The sequence below is a fragment of the Lolium rigidum genome, chromosome 1 (genome assembly GCF_022539505.1).
Source record: "Lolium rigidum isolate FL_2022 chromosome 1, APGP_CSIRO_Lrig_0.1, whole genome shotgun sequence".
In the NCBI taxonomy this organism is placed as follows: Eukaryota; Viridiplantae; Streptophyta; class Magnoliopsida; order Poales; family Poaceae; genus Lolium; species Lolium rigidum.
The window spans coordinates 60,467,133-60,478,200 of NC_061508.1; the positions used below are offsets into that span (position 1 = coordinate 60,467,133).

The window sequence follows — 11,068 nt, forward strand, 5'->3', positions numbered from 1 at the left end:
CCGGAGCGCCGCCCGACGCGTAGCCTCCTCATGACGGCGCGCCGAGCTCGGAGGAAGGCCCACGCGTCCGCACAGGCGTCCTCACGGGCCTTCCCGGCCGCCTCCTCCGGCGCGGAGGTGCGCGGCGTCTCGGCGAGGAGCGGCCATTTGGCCGGCTCGTCGAGGTCCTGCTGCTCGCGGGACGCCGCGAGCGCCGCCTGCGGCTCCGGGTCGTTCTCCTCCTCCTGGGGCTGCGGCTGCGCGAGGCCGGGGCCGGGGCTGGGGCGCGGGCTCGTTGATGTAGAGGCCGCCGGGGCGGCGGCCGGCCCGCCTAGCGGCCGTGCTCGGGCTGCGCGCGAGGCCGCGCCGTCGCGGATGTGAAGCACGTGCGCCGCCGCGCATCGTGCTCCACCTCGAACCACAAGTCCCGAGTTGGGACTTGCGTCGCCGTACGCGGGGTCCTCGCGGAGGTCCGCCGGCCGGCTGAGCGCGGCGCCTCCGGATCTCGGCGTAGCGGGCGCGGCCGACGGCCGGGATGGGCGGCACCGGAACCCGATGCGGGCTCGGGTGCCGGCCGTGGGGAGGTGCACGTCCCCCACGGCATTGGGACGCCGACGTCCCCGAACATCGCGCCACCGCTACGGTGACGTAGATCCGGTCGCGTACGGGCGTCGCCGGCGGCCCCATGGCGAACGGCGCCGGCGCGGCCGGCCGGCCGCTGCCGGCCTCGTGGTCGTTGGCGGATGGCGAGAACTCGCGCTTCGGGGCCATGGCGGCGCGGAAGCTTCGAGCTCGCGCGTGCGGCCGGAGTGGAAAGTGGGGACTGGATAGGGACAGTCCCCTTCCCCGATCCACATTTAATAGGACCGGGGCACCGGCGAGTGGGCCGGCCACGCGGACGGGGCGGACACGCGAGGACGCCGCGTGCCATCCGCGGCCACGCAAGCCCGGCCCGATTTGGGCCGGGTTTGCGTCGTTCCGGACGCCGCGGCCGTCCGCTTTTGCGGTGCGTCCCCGCGTTGGGCCGGGTTTTTGTCCGGCTGGACCCATCCGGACGCGCGGGCGCGGGATGGGTCGCCCCGTTGGAGATGCCCTTAACCAGCGTGGCCTCTTTTTTCTCTTAATAATTCCTGCAAAATGGCAATATTCCACATGAAGCAGCGGTGTGTCAGAGGTGCATCGGCCAGATGAATTGGGTCTGCAGCAAGCATATTCATCTCCATTTGATGTAAGTTTTTGCCTCCTGTTCCTCTAACCATTTGGCGTGGTTCATACAACTTTTCCCATATTGGATTGCATGTGAGCAGATTAATTTTTTTATTTATTTCTCTTTTAGGAAGTGTAAGACAACACACTGCGGAAGAGGTGAAACTTGGCTATCATTCATTCACACCAAAGCTCAACATTCGTGTTGATGCCCGTGCGGCCGTGAGTGCCAATGAGGAGATTCTGTTCCACAAGTTGATTGCGAGATTAGGCTACTAAGTATCAGAGTTGTAGGCTTCTGATGGTTACTTCGACTCTACCTTAATGTCATTACAAAAAAAAAGGAGGCTGATACATATATACTGACGGCTCAGATTTCTTCTTTTTGATGGTTCGCTTTCAACTTTGCAACCTCTCATTGTTTATATTCTTGAGCTGTGTTAGGGTGATTGGGTAGTACTACAGAGTACTACCAGATACTACTGTTGCGATTATTTATGTCCGTCCGATGAGCCTTATTAATTTAATTCTTAAATTAACATCCAGAGGGGTATTATAGTAACTTCCCACTGGAACTGCCCCGCACAACCAAAGCTCGTGACCACTCCCTCGCCAGACGCGCCGCCCCTGCCTCGCCTCCGTTTCTTACCCTTAGCTGCCGCCGCCGCTCGCCGGAAGTGGAGCCTGCTCGCCGGAAGCGCAGCCTCTCGCCGGAAGCGGACGCTCCAGCCCTGCCTAGCCTCCGTTTCTTACTCTCTCCCGCCGCCGCTCGCCGGATGCGGAGACGCTCACCGACGCGCCGCCGAATCAATGCTCCGCCTCTCCATCCATTTCTGCACTGCGTCTGGATCGCCTTACTCACTTTGGAGCTCGGCATGCTCGCACTTGAGATCGTCCAGGTTGTGCAGGAAGTTGCACGAACCTCTCGGCAGATGCACCGCACCGGAACCGCCGGGGATCTCCCATTCCGAACGCAGGCAGTGGCGGCGGCCATTCACTCCACCGCCACGTTCGCGCCGGCGATCTCCACCTGAAAGTGCAGAGCTCCTCAAACACAGCTAGGTACACATTCAACCCAAATCAGCTTGCATTTTCTGGGATTGCAGTACGGGATCATGTCATATATCAGGTGTTTGTGCAACGTGGATGCCCTTATTAGTATTCACAACCATAGGAGTAGTATTTTCTTGCAGGAAACATCTAAAGATATCTACTCTACGAAACTTCCAGAAACAGTAATCAGAGTCCATTTTTTTTATTGCCATCCAACAACTGATTTTTTTTGGAGAAACAGTAATCAGTAATCAGAGCTAAACTTGTCACTAGATACCATATGTACATGGTTAAATTTTGCAATATTAAGTATTTCTGGAGAAATATTAGTGAAGAAAGGAATAATTCTTTGTAATTTTGGAATCCGTGAGATATGACTGCCATGCTCTTCTGCATGTCCTCATACTCTCCCCTTTTGCTTCCTAGAGACACATTGAGAATTCAACATTGTGCAATCAGGGAGAAACAGAAAAATCACCAGTTGAGAAATAGAAAATGATGTTACGGTCCAGATAAATTTTCAGAGATGTGTTATAGTATAGGACCGCTAGAAGTCTAGCACTAAGTGGCAACAATGAGGTTTACTAGATTATGAGCGACACTATTACAATACCGTGAGCTGCGGAACTTGAGTCACGCGACATGTTTCTTGGCAGCTGAGTCTGTTGAAGCATATGAGCGTGTGAAGATGTTTCTGAATGTACAAGCTGAAAGGAAGGAATCATCGAGTGATCACAAGGAATGCATGAGGTATGATTCGGTGCTGCCACAAACGACGCCACTTGATTCTAGAGAATTGTAAAAGATTCTAGATCATGTGCATGTCCAAGGCCGAGGTGCACCGAAGAAAGGACTGAAGCCAAAGAAGCGGAAAAGATCGAACTCGAAATGTGGCTACTGCGGTGGAGGGTCACAATCGGCTAAATGGACCAAGTGGGTAGAGGTTGTAAATTAGACAAAAGGCTATTTTGTGCATGTGGTTGATTTGTGAATATAGTGAGTGGAATTAATTGTCTTTGTGTTATGCAGGGCAACAATCTGGTAAAACCTTGTTAGCTGTCTACACTTTGAGCTTTGTCTTAGGTATTTTTTAAAATAATCCTGGGTGATTACTTGAATTTTGTTGTTCAGTTCTGAAAAGAAAAGTGCAGACACAAAATTGTGTGATTACCTTCCTACTTCGCCTTTGGTCCTTTGAAATTTTGAGTCAAGGGAACAATGCTCTGAAGATACTGTAAACCACTAACCATGACCAGTTTTGCTCGTGTGCAGGCGATGGTGATCTTTCGATCCAATAAGAGAGGCTAATACCGGAGTCTACAAATGCTTCTTGGCAATGTTTTCAAGAAGTTTTATACTACAGTGTGTCTGCTCTTAGCAATGTTTTATCACATTTTCTACAGCCTGCACAAGTATTCTGTAGCTCGGGGGTTCTGGGAAGAATGCTAAGGATCATGCTGGAACACGGGAATGATCCGTTTGCATTGCAAAGGATGGCACAAAATGTGCTGATACCAATTTCCTTTTCTTACATGACCATGTAATCTGCAAGGCTTGCCTGGAGGACTGCCCTGGAGCAGTGTCATGCCATAATTTTAGTTTACACATGCTCAGAGTTTTACAATGAATATGTTTTCATTTAGTACCATTCTCTGTAGCATGTATGTGAGTTCCCTAACTTCTTAATTCCCCTGGATCCTGGGCTGTCGCTGCATTCTGCTGCTAGTGTTGGTTTCAGAATCCTGAACAACCTGGCTGTCTTGCTGCTGGTGGATGCTAGTGATTGTTTGAAGGACAAGCAGACGACAACTAAGGATAATTATTTATTTCAGAGTTGAAAGGAAAAACCTGCTTGTAAGAGCTATATTGTGTACGTAGGATTATTTAAATTGTCGGTCTGCTAATATTTTGAAATATGGACTGATGTTAACATTGACTGTACCTGTGGAAGCACTGCTGTCAGTTTGCTAAAACAATTGGCAAAAAATGCATTCTGAGTTTTCCGCTTTGAAGGAAGTACTTAAATTCCCTACCGGTCCAAATGGTTTGAAAAAATTCTCAGTTTTCCCATTTAGAGGAAGTAGTTAAAGTTTGTAAACTGAATTATGCTGCCTCATAGAACTTAGTAGGTTTTTGCATAGTGTGATTCTGGATATTAGTTGTACTATTATGCAACAACATTAAACTGAGAATCATGCCACTTATCAAGTCAAGCGTTAGTAGCCAATCTTTCAAAGCATGTCAACTACAGGTTCTATAGGGATGCTTGTAGCTATACCAACACTTTCCAGTAAAAGCGATGTTACTTAGATTGGAGACACCGAGAACGGAAAATACATGGTATATATAGATGTTACGAAAACAATCTAGCAGTTGAACTGCTCATAAAAGTTTTAACCATTAGCACCCACATTTGTTCAAAATAAAATACAAATTAGCACCCAAATATCATCTGTAATCCCTTAAATAAGAGTAGAGAAATATGCGTAGGGTGAACTGAACAAAGATGAAACTATAGATGAGCGGCTGAATTATAGTTTTTGCAAGAGTAGAGACTATGTGCTCATGTGGTCATCGGCACTGCTAAAGTTCAATGTCCTCTTATGAGTGTTCAGTTCATGTTCTTCCATCACCTTCCAGTGATCCAGTCTATATCCTCACGCTTCGACTTCACCTTCATTTACATCTCCTCATGGATACTTTTGAACTTCTATTCCATCTTCTCGCACTCCTGCTTCATTACCCTGTCCATGGCTGCATGTTCTTGCCTCACCTTGTTCTCCAACTCATCATGCTCGCACTGCACCCTCTTGCCCATCTCGTCACATTCGTGATGCACATGCTTATCCACCCCCACATTGTTGTGACACACCTTTGAATGCATGGTCCCTACAAAATGTAGCATTCGGTTAATTTTAATTATTCATTTGGTGAACAATAAGAGGTCAAATTCTGTGCACAGTAGAACCAGGTATATTTTTTGTTTAGTACCATTGATCTAATGGGCTACATACCTACAGTTATTTAGGTTGCAGGATAGTAGTATTCAAAACAGTCAACGTGAGCTACCTATAGTCTTTCAAGGTCTGAAGAGAGTGCTTCATTTTCTAAATCCACCGCAGATTTAAAAACACAGCTCATATACCATAGACTTGATTACTTGCAGGTAAACAAGAAGCATTAAAATGAACATGACTTGTACCCGGCATGAATCAGAAATAGTCAGAAAAGTTAATTAGAAAGCACCACAATATTATTAATCTCCCAAAGCTGAAACGCGCTCCAGGACGATAGAAGTAACACTATAATAATTCATAGGTTAATTGTGCTTCTTAGCCTAACCCAGCATGTAAGCATAGCTGAATTTGCTTTTGTGGACATTACACAAGATGCAACAAATGTACTCCTGGACTGAGCTTCATTAGTAATTGTTTGAGCTTTAATAAGCGCAACACAAAATAATGGATAATCTGCACATGCCTTTGAACCTACTATTGAATACTACCTAGACATCAAGCAAAACCAAAACAGAGCTGAACAAGTATAAAAATACAGAGAGTGATATATTATTAGCAGCTATAAAGTCAATGAATTTTAGTAAGACAATATAGCAGCAGCTACGAAACAGTATGATATTTTGCACATCTAATAAATCAATACATACCATGATACAATTAGCCTAATTATTTACTGCCAAAAACTTATTCCTACAGTAGTTGGTGGACTATATTGACTGCAATGATCAACTCGTGCTTAACCAACACTTTACAGTGGTTATATCCTCATGTGGCATTCACAGTAGTTGTGAATGTCAGAAAATAAGTTTGAAACTATATGCAGCATCCCTAATGAATTAATAATTCTAGACTCGATACAGGAGAAATCAACGAACACTATCTCCATTCAGGACGGGGAAACCATTCTTACTGCACATGTACATCAGTGGATTTGCAGCTAGGACCTAGGAGGCTGAACCCAAAAGAAGTGCTCAGTGGAGCGGACGGCGATTTACACAAAAATAACCCAAAAGTGGAAGAAAAGCACAGACTAACCCTCCGGCGAAACTATTTCACCAATCTAACCCTTTTGTGTGGCGCCCCTCCCACGGGCGCCACACATGCCCATGTGGCTCCCCTCCTGCCGGCGCCACACACCCAGCCGACGTGGCCCCCTCGCCGCTGAGCTGGTGCGCCCGTCCGACGTGGCAGCATGTGTGGCGCCCCTCCCAACGGCGCCACACATGCCAACTTATATCATGTTTTCGGTCGAAAACATCCAGGGGCTCCGGAACGTCTGGGACTTAGCCATTTTGCGAGGCTCGATGTGTGGCGCCGATGCCACGGGCGCCACACTAGCATGTGTGGCGCCGATGCCACGGGCGCCACACATCCACTTAAGTGTGGCGCCCGCGCCCGCGCCCAGCCCGACCATCTTCTTCTCTGTTTCTTCTCCTCCCTCCCTCTCTCCCCCAAGGCGGCCGGCGGTTCCTCCTCCTCCCTCTCTCTCTCCCCCAACAAATCGGCCACAAATTCGTCAGATCTGACCGGCCAATCTCTTCCCCATCCATTCCTCAAGGTAATCCCCTTCGAATCCCTCACATTCATCCACTAATTTCATAGATCTTGCTAGATTTGCACATGAACCCTAGACATGGAAACTAGATTTGAAATGGCTATGTATGTGTTGAATGTGTATGTGTAGGAACCCTAGATATGTAGGAACCCTAGATATGTAGGAACCCTAGATGTGTTGAATGAAATTTTACATGTATGTGTTGAAATCCTTATGTATGTATGTGGTGAAAGGCAAAATTGGAGCTTAGCAAATGCATTCTATTGTCTTACATATGTCTATTATGGGCCTAGGAATGGTATGTCTTACGAAATTCATATGTGTGATGTATTTGGATATGAACTCTCATGTATGTGTGATGTATATGTGATTCGAAAGTTAGATATATTCTCATGTATTTTTGATGGAATAACTCATATTTGTTAGGAATGTATGTGTGATGGCTTATTTGGATATATTCTCATGTATGTGTTGCTCATATTTGGTATGAATGGCCCATAATATGTTGTATGTGTTGCTCATACATGTAGGATGGTGTGGCTTCTGGATGAAGAGTACGACGAGGGACCACCGGGCTGTTCATATGACGGAGAGGGGAACGGATCTTCACCCTTTGAAGATTCGTTACCATGGCACACCGGATATACCTTATGACGAGAGGTACACGGAGTTCATCCGGCCTACCGGTCTTATGCCGTTCATATCCCTTGTAAGCCGTGGGGGGCCACACATGAACCCCTCGGCACTCACCGCCCTTGTCGACCGGTGGAGGCCGGAGACTCACACCTTCCACTTGAGGGCCGGCGAGATGGCCCCTACTCTCCAGGATGTTTCCATGATCCTTGGACTACCTATTCAGGGCGAGCCACTGTGTATGAACACAGCTTCTGATGGGTGGCGCGGACAGATGGAGGACCTTATTGGCAGGGCTCCTCCGCCGCCAGAAAATCCAAAGGAGAGAGTTCCCGCCGGCGCGTCTTTCACTTGGATCAGAACTAACTTTGCGAGAATGCCCCATAGAGGCCGACGAGGACACTCGGAGGACGTACGCCCGCGTGTACTTATGGTACATGATTTCCAGGACTCTCTTTCCCGACGGTGGGGGTAAGCTGGCCCATTGGTGTTGGCTGAAGGCGCTTACGGTGTTGGACGCCCGGTGGAGTTGGGGAACAGCGGCACTTGCCTACCTCTACCGGCAGGTGATGATTTGTTCTATGTACTATTTTCCTATAGTAGTGCGCTACACAAAGTAGTAACCAAATATCTTATGTACGCAGTTGGACGAAGCTTGTCGCAGGACTGGGAGCAAGACTTGTCGCAGGACTGGGAGCAAGACTGGGAGCGGCGGTATTGGTGGATGCATGCTCCTAATTTCAACTTTTGTAATCTCATGTGTTCATGTTTGTGCAGATTCCTCCTGAGGACGACCTAATTCTGAGTCAAGCTGTACTTCCGAAGCGTACCTCCAAGCAACGGTCAGCTTACCAGTTGAAGCCAAGGGGCAAGGCTCCAAACCGGTACACTCCGGAAGATTATGTCAACCGAGGAAAGAAGGTTGTCAGTGAGGAGGATGACGGGCCGCCGCGGAGATCAGCTATGTCGAGGATGAGGAACGACGAGCCGTTCTCTTCGAGAGGAGGAGGAGGAGGAGGAGGAGGAGGAGGAGGAGCAGGAGCAGCGGCGAGAGCAGCGGCAGCGGGAGCAGCGGCGGGAGCAGCCAAGGCAGCGGACGAAGAGGATGGCCGTCCGGAAGCAGCCCACGAGGACGGCACGTCGAGGACGCTACTAGGATGTGCTACGTGTTGTTGTGAACTCTATATTCATAAGTATCGATTTGTGAACCCTATGTCATTTCGAACCATGGTCTGTAATGCTACTTGTTGTTCGAATCTACGTGCTACAATGTGACGTATGAAGTGTTATATGTGTCTGTCATGAAATTTCTACTTGTTGTGTCCAATGTTGTACTCGTAGCTTGTTGGAGTTTGGTAGGATTTTTCATGTTTTCAACACAAGTCCATGTGTGGCGCCCTTCACCTCGGCGCCACAAGTGCTAGTGTGGCGCCCGTGGCATCGGCGCCACACATGCCAACTTGTTTGAACCATTGGGTCCAAAACATGCTGTGGGACAAATCCTGCGGGACTTAGCCGTTTTGCGAGGCTCTATGTGTGGCGCCCGTGGCATCGGCGCCACACATGCTAGTGTGGCGCCCGTGTCATCGGCGCCACACATCGAGCTCGCAAAACGGCTAAGTCCCGAAGGATTTGTCCCACGATATGTTTTGGAGATTCCAAGTGCATGTGTGGCGCCGTTGGGAGGGGCGCCACACATGCTGCCACGTCGGACGGGCGCACCGGCTCAGCGGCGAGGGGGCCACGTCGGCTGGGTGTGTGGCGCCGGCGGAGAGGGAGCCACATGGGCATGTGTGGCGCCCGTGGGAGGGGCGCCACACAAAAGGGTTAGATTGGTGAAATAGTTTCGCCGGAGGGTCAGTCTGTGCTTTTCTTCCACTTTTGGGTTATTTTTGTGTAAATCGCCGGAGCGGACGCACCTGAAATAGCACCTGATCATCATGTTCAAGGCCACCAGTGCCTCTGACAGGTCGCGCCAGCGTGCCGGCCACCCGTAACCTCGCCACCGCGGTTGGCGGCTACCGCCGGCTCCACCTCGTCCGCCTTGGTCCGGCGCCGTATGAGAAGCGCTCGACCCTAGATGTAGAGCCGTCATCGAGTCCTGCGGCGGGCCCGAACACCCGCAGCTTCTATGCCACGCTCTACAGCTACATCCGGCTCCACATACGTTGCCTCGCCACGGCGGTCCACCGGTGGTGACTTGGAGGTCGTTGGAGAGCTCCACATCTCACGGACGGTGAGGTGCGGGTCGCGCACGTCGTCTGCGGGAGGCTGGGAGACGAATCCCGTGCGGCGCTGCACGACACAGAACTAGGTGTGTCCGCCGGCCAGCATGGTGCCGGAGTGGCGGCCGGAGAGGGCTGCCGGAAAGGGGGATTTTTCTATGGGCTAGGGAATGGTGATGGTGAGTGAGTGCGGACGGGCGGCGAGGCAGTATGCCAGCGTGGAGGGGGTCGCTTTGGGAGGGGAGAAGAGGGCATCAACATCAGGGTGGCGGTGTGGGGAGACGACAGGGTGGCCGCCGCCTCCATGGCGCGACGGGATGGAGCGGCGACGAGGGGAGGGTGAAGTCAGAGGAAGGATGGCATCTGAACGTGAAACTCGTAACTACCCTTCTATTAAATTAAAATAAATGAATAATTTCAGTACTTATCAGTACTTTCCAGTACTTAATTTCCAGTTCTTTTCAGTACTACTGATTTTGGCACCGTAGGATTAACTAGCGTCAACGGCTCCTAAATTCCCCAACCATAGTAAAAGTTGTATATATTCTTTGGGTACTCAGTACGTACATTGCTACTAAATAACAGTTTTATTAATTTTACGTGTTATATAATATAGTTGACTGGAGAGTCCGCATGCTTCGTGCTCAAAGTATACCCAGTCCTGATTGTTGCATCCTTTCTGACCATGCCTCAGATAGTACCTTTATACATGACATTCCATATCTTATTTATGTTGTCTTGGATCATTCTCTATTTTATTATGTGTCGGTTACAAAATACCTTAGTGTTCCCAGTATCTGGAATTTCTGTATTTTGTTCAGATCAATCTCTAATTGATTTTTGTAAATGTTATCATTTCATTTATTGTAAATGAATCTACAGGTTAGAAAATATTTAAACTTTCATTGGTACATCTACGATACCTTTTTTTATTGTTATACACAAGAATTATAAATGAATGGGTACTGACTTCTGCTATTCTTATAAGATTCAGTATATATTGGTGAATCATGTTTTGGATACAAATTTAACATATATCAATCACAAATAATATGTATATGTTATGCTCCTTACTTTTACTACTATTTCCTTCTTTCGATGTTTTTTGTTCAACCTAAAGCATAACTCACGACATACACATAACTTAATTTTCTAAGTTCTCGCAGCAAAGCGCGGGGTATCATCTAGTAATAATAATACCAAACTACATCATGTTACGTTAATCAAAACAATTACCTCTGAACAGTCCTTGCCTGGCTAGGCAGTGGCCTTGCGTTTCTTTGAGGACAGGTCAATTCTTGCATCAGGTGGGGAGTCATCTAATTCCACACGTATATATCGCCCCGATAATGAGAACACAGAACGTTGTGTTGTATTTTATACACGAACAGTCGGAGATA

At 48.7% G+C, this 11,068-nt stretch overlaps 1 long non-coding RNA gene across 1 annotated transcript; it reads left to right on the forward strand.

Moving 5' to 3' along the window:
- The first annotated feature begins 1,948 nt into the window (after positions 1 to 1,948).
- LOC124673953 lies at positions 1,949 to 4,110 on the forward strand. The gene is made up of 3 exons (XR_006992889.1): positions 1,949 to 2,247; positions 2,895 to 3,321; positions 3,511 to 4,110. It is a non-coding gene; the product is annotated as an uncharacterized LOC124673953 (long non-coding RNA).
- Positions 4,111 to 11,068: the final 6,958 nt, after the last annotated feature.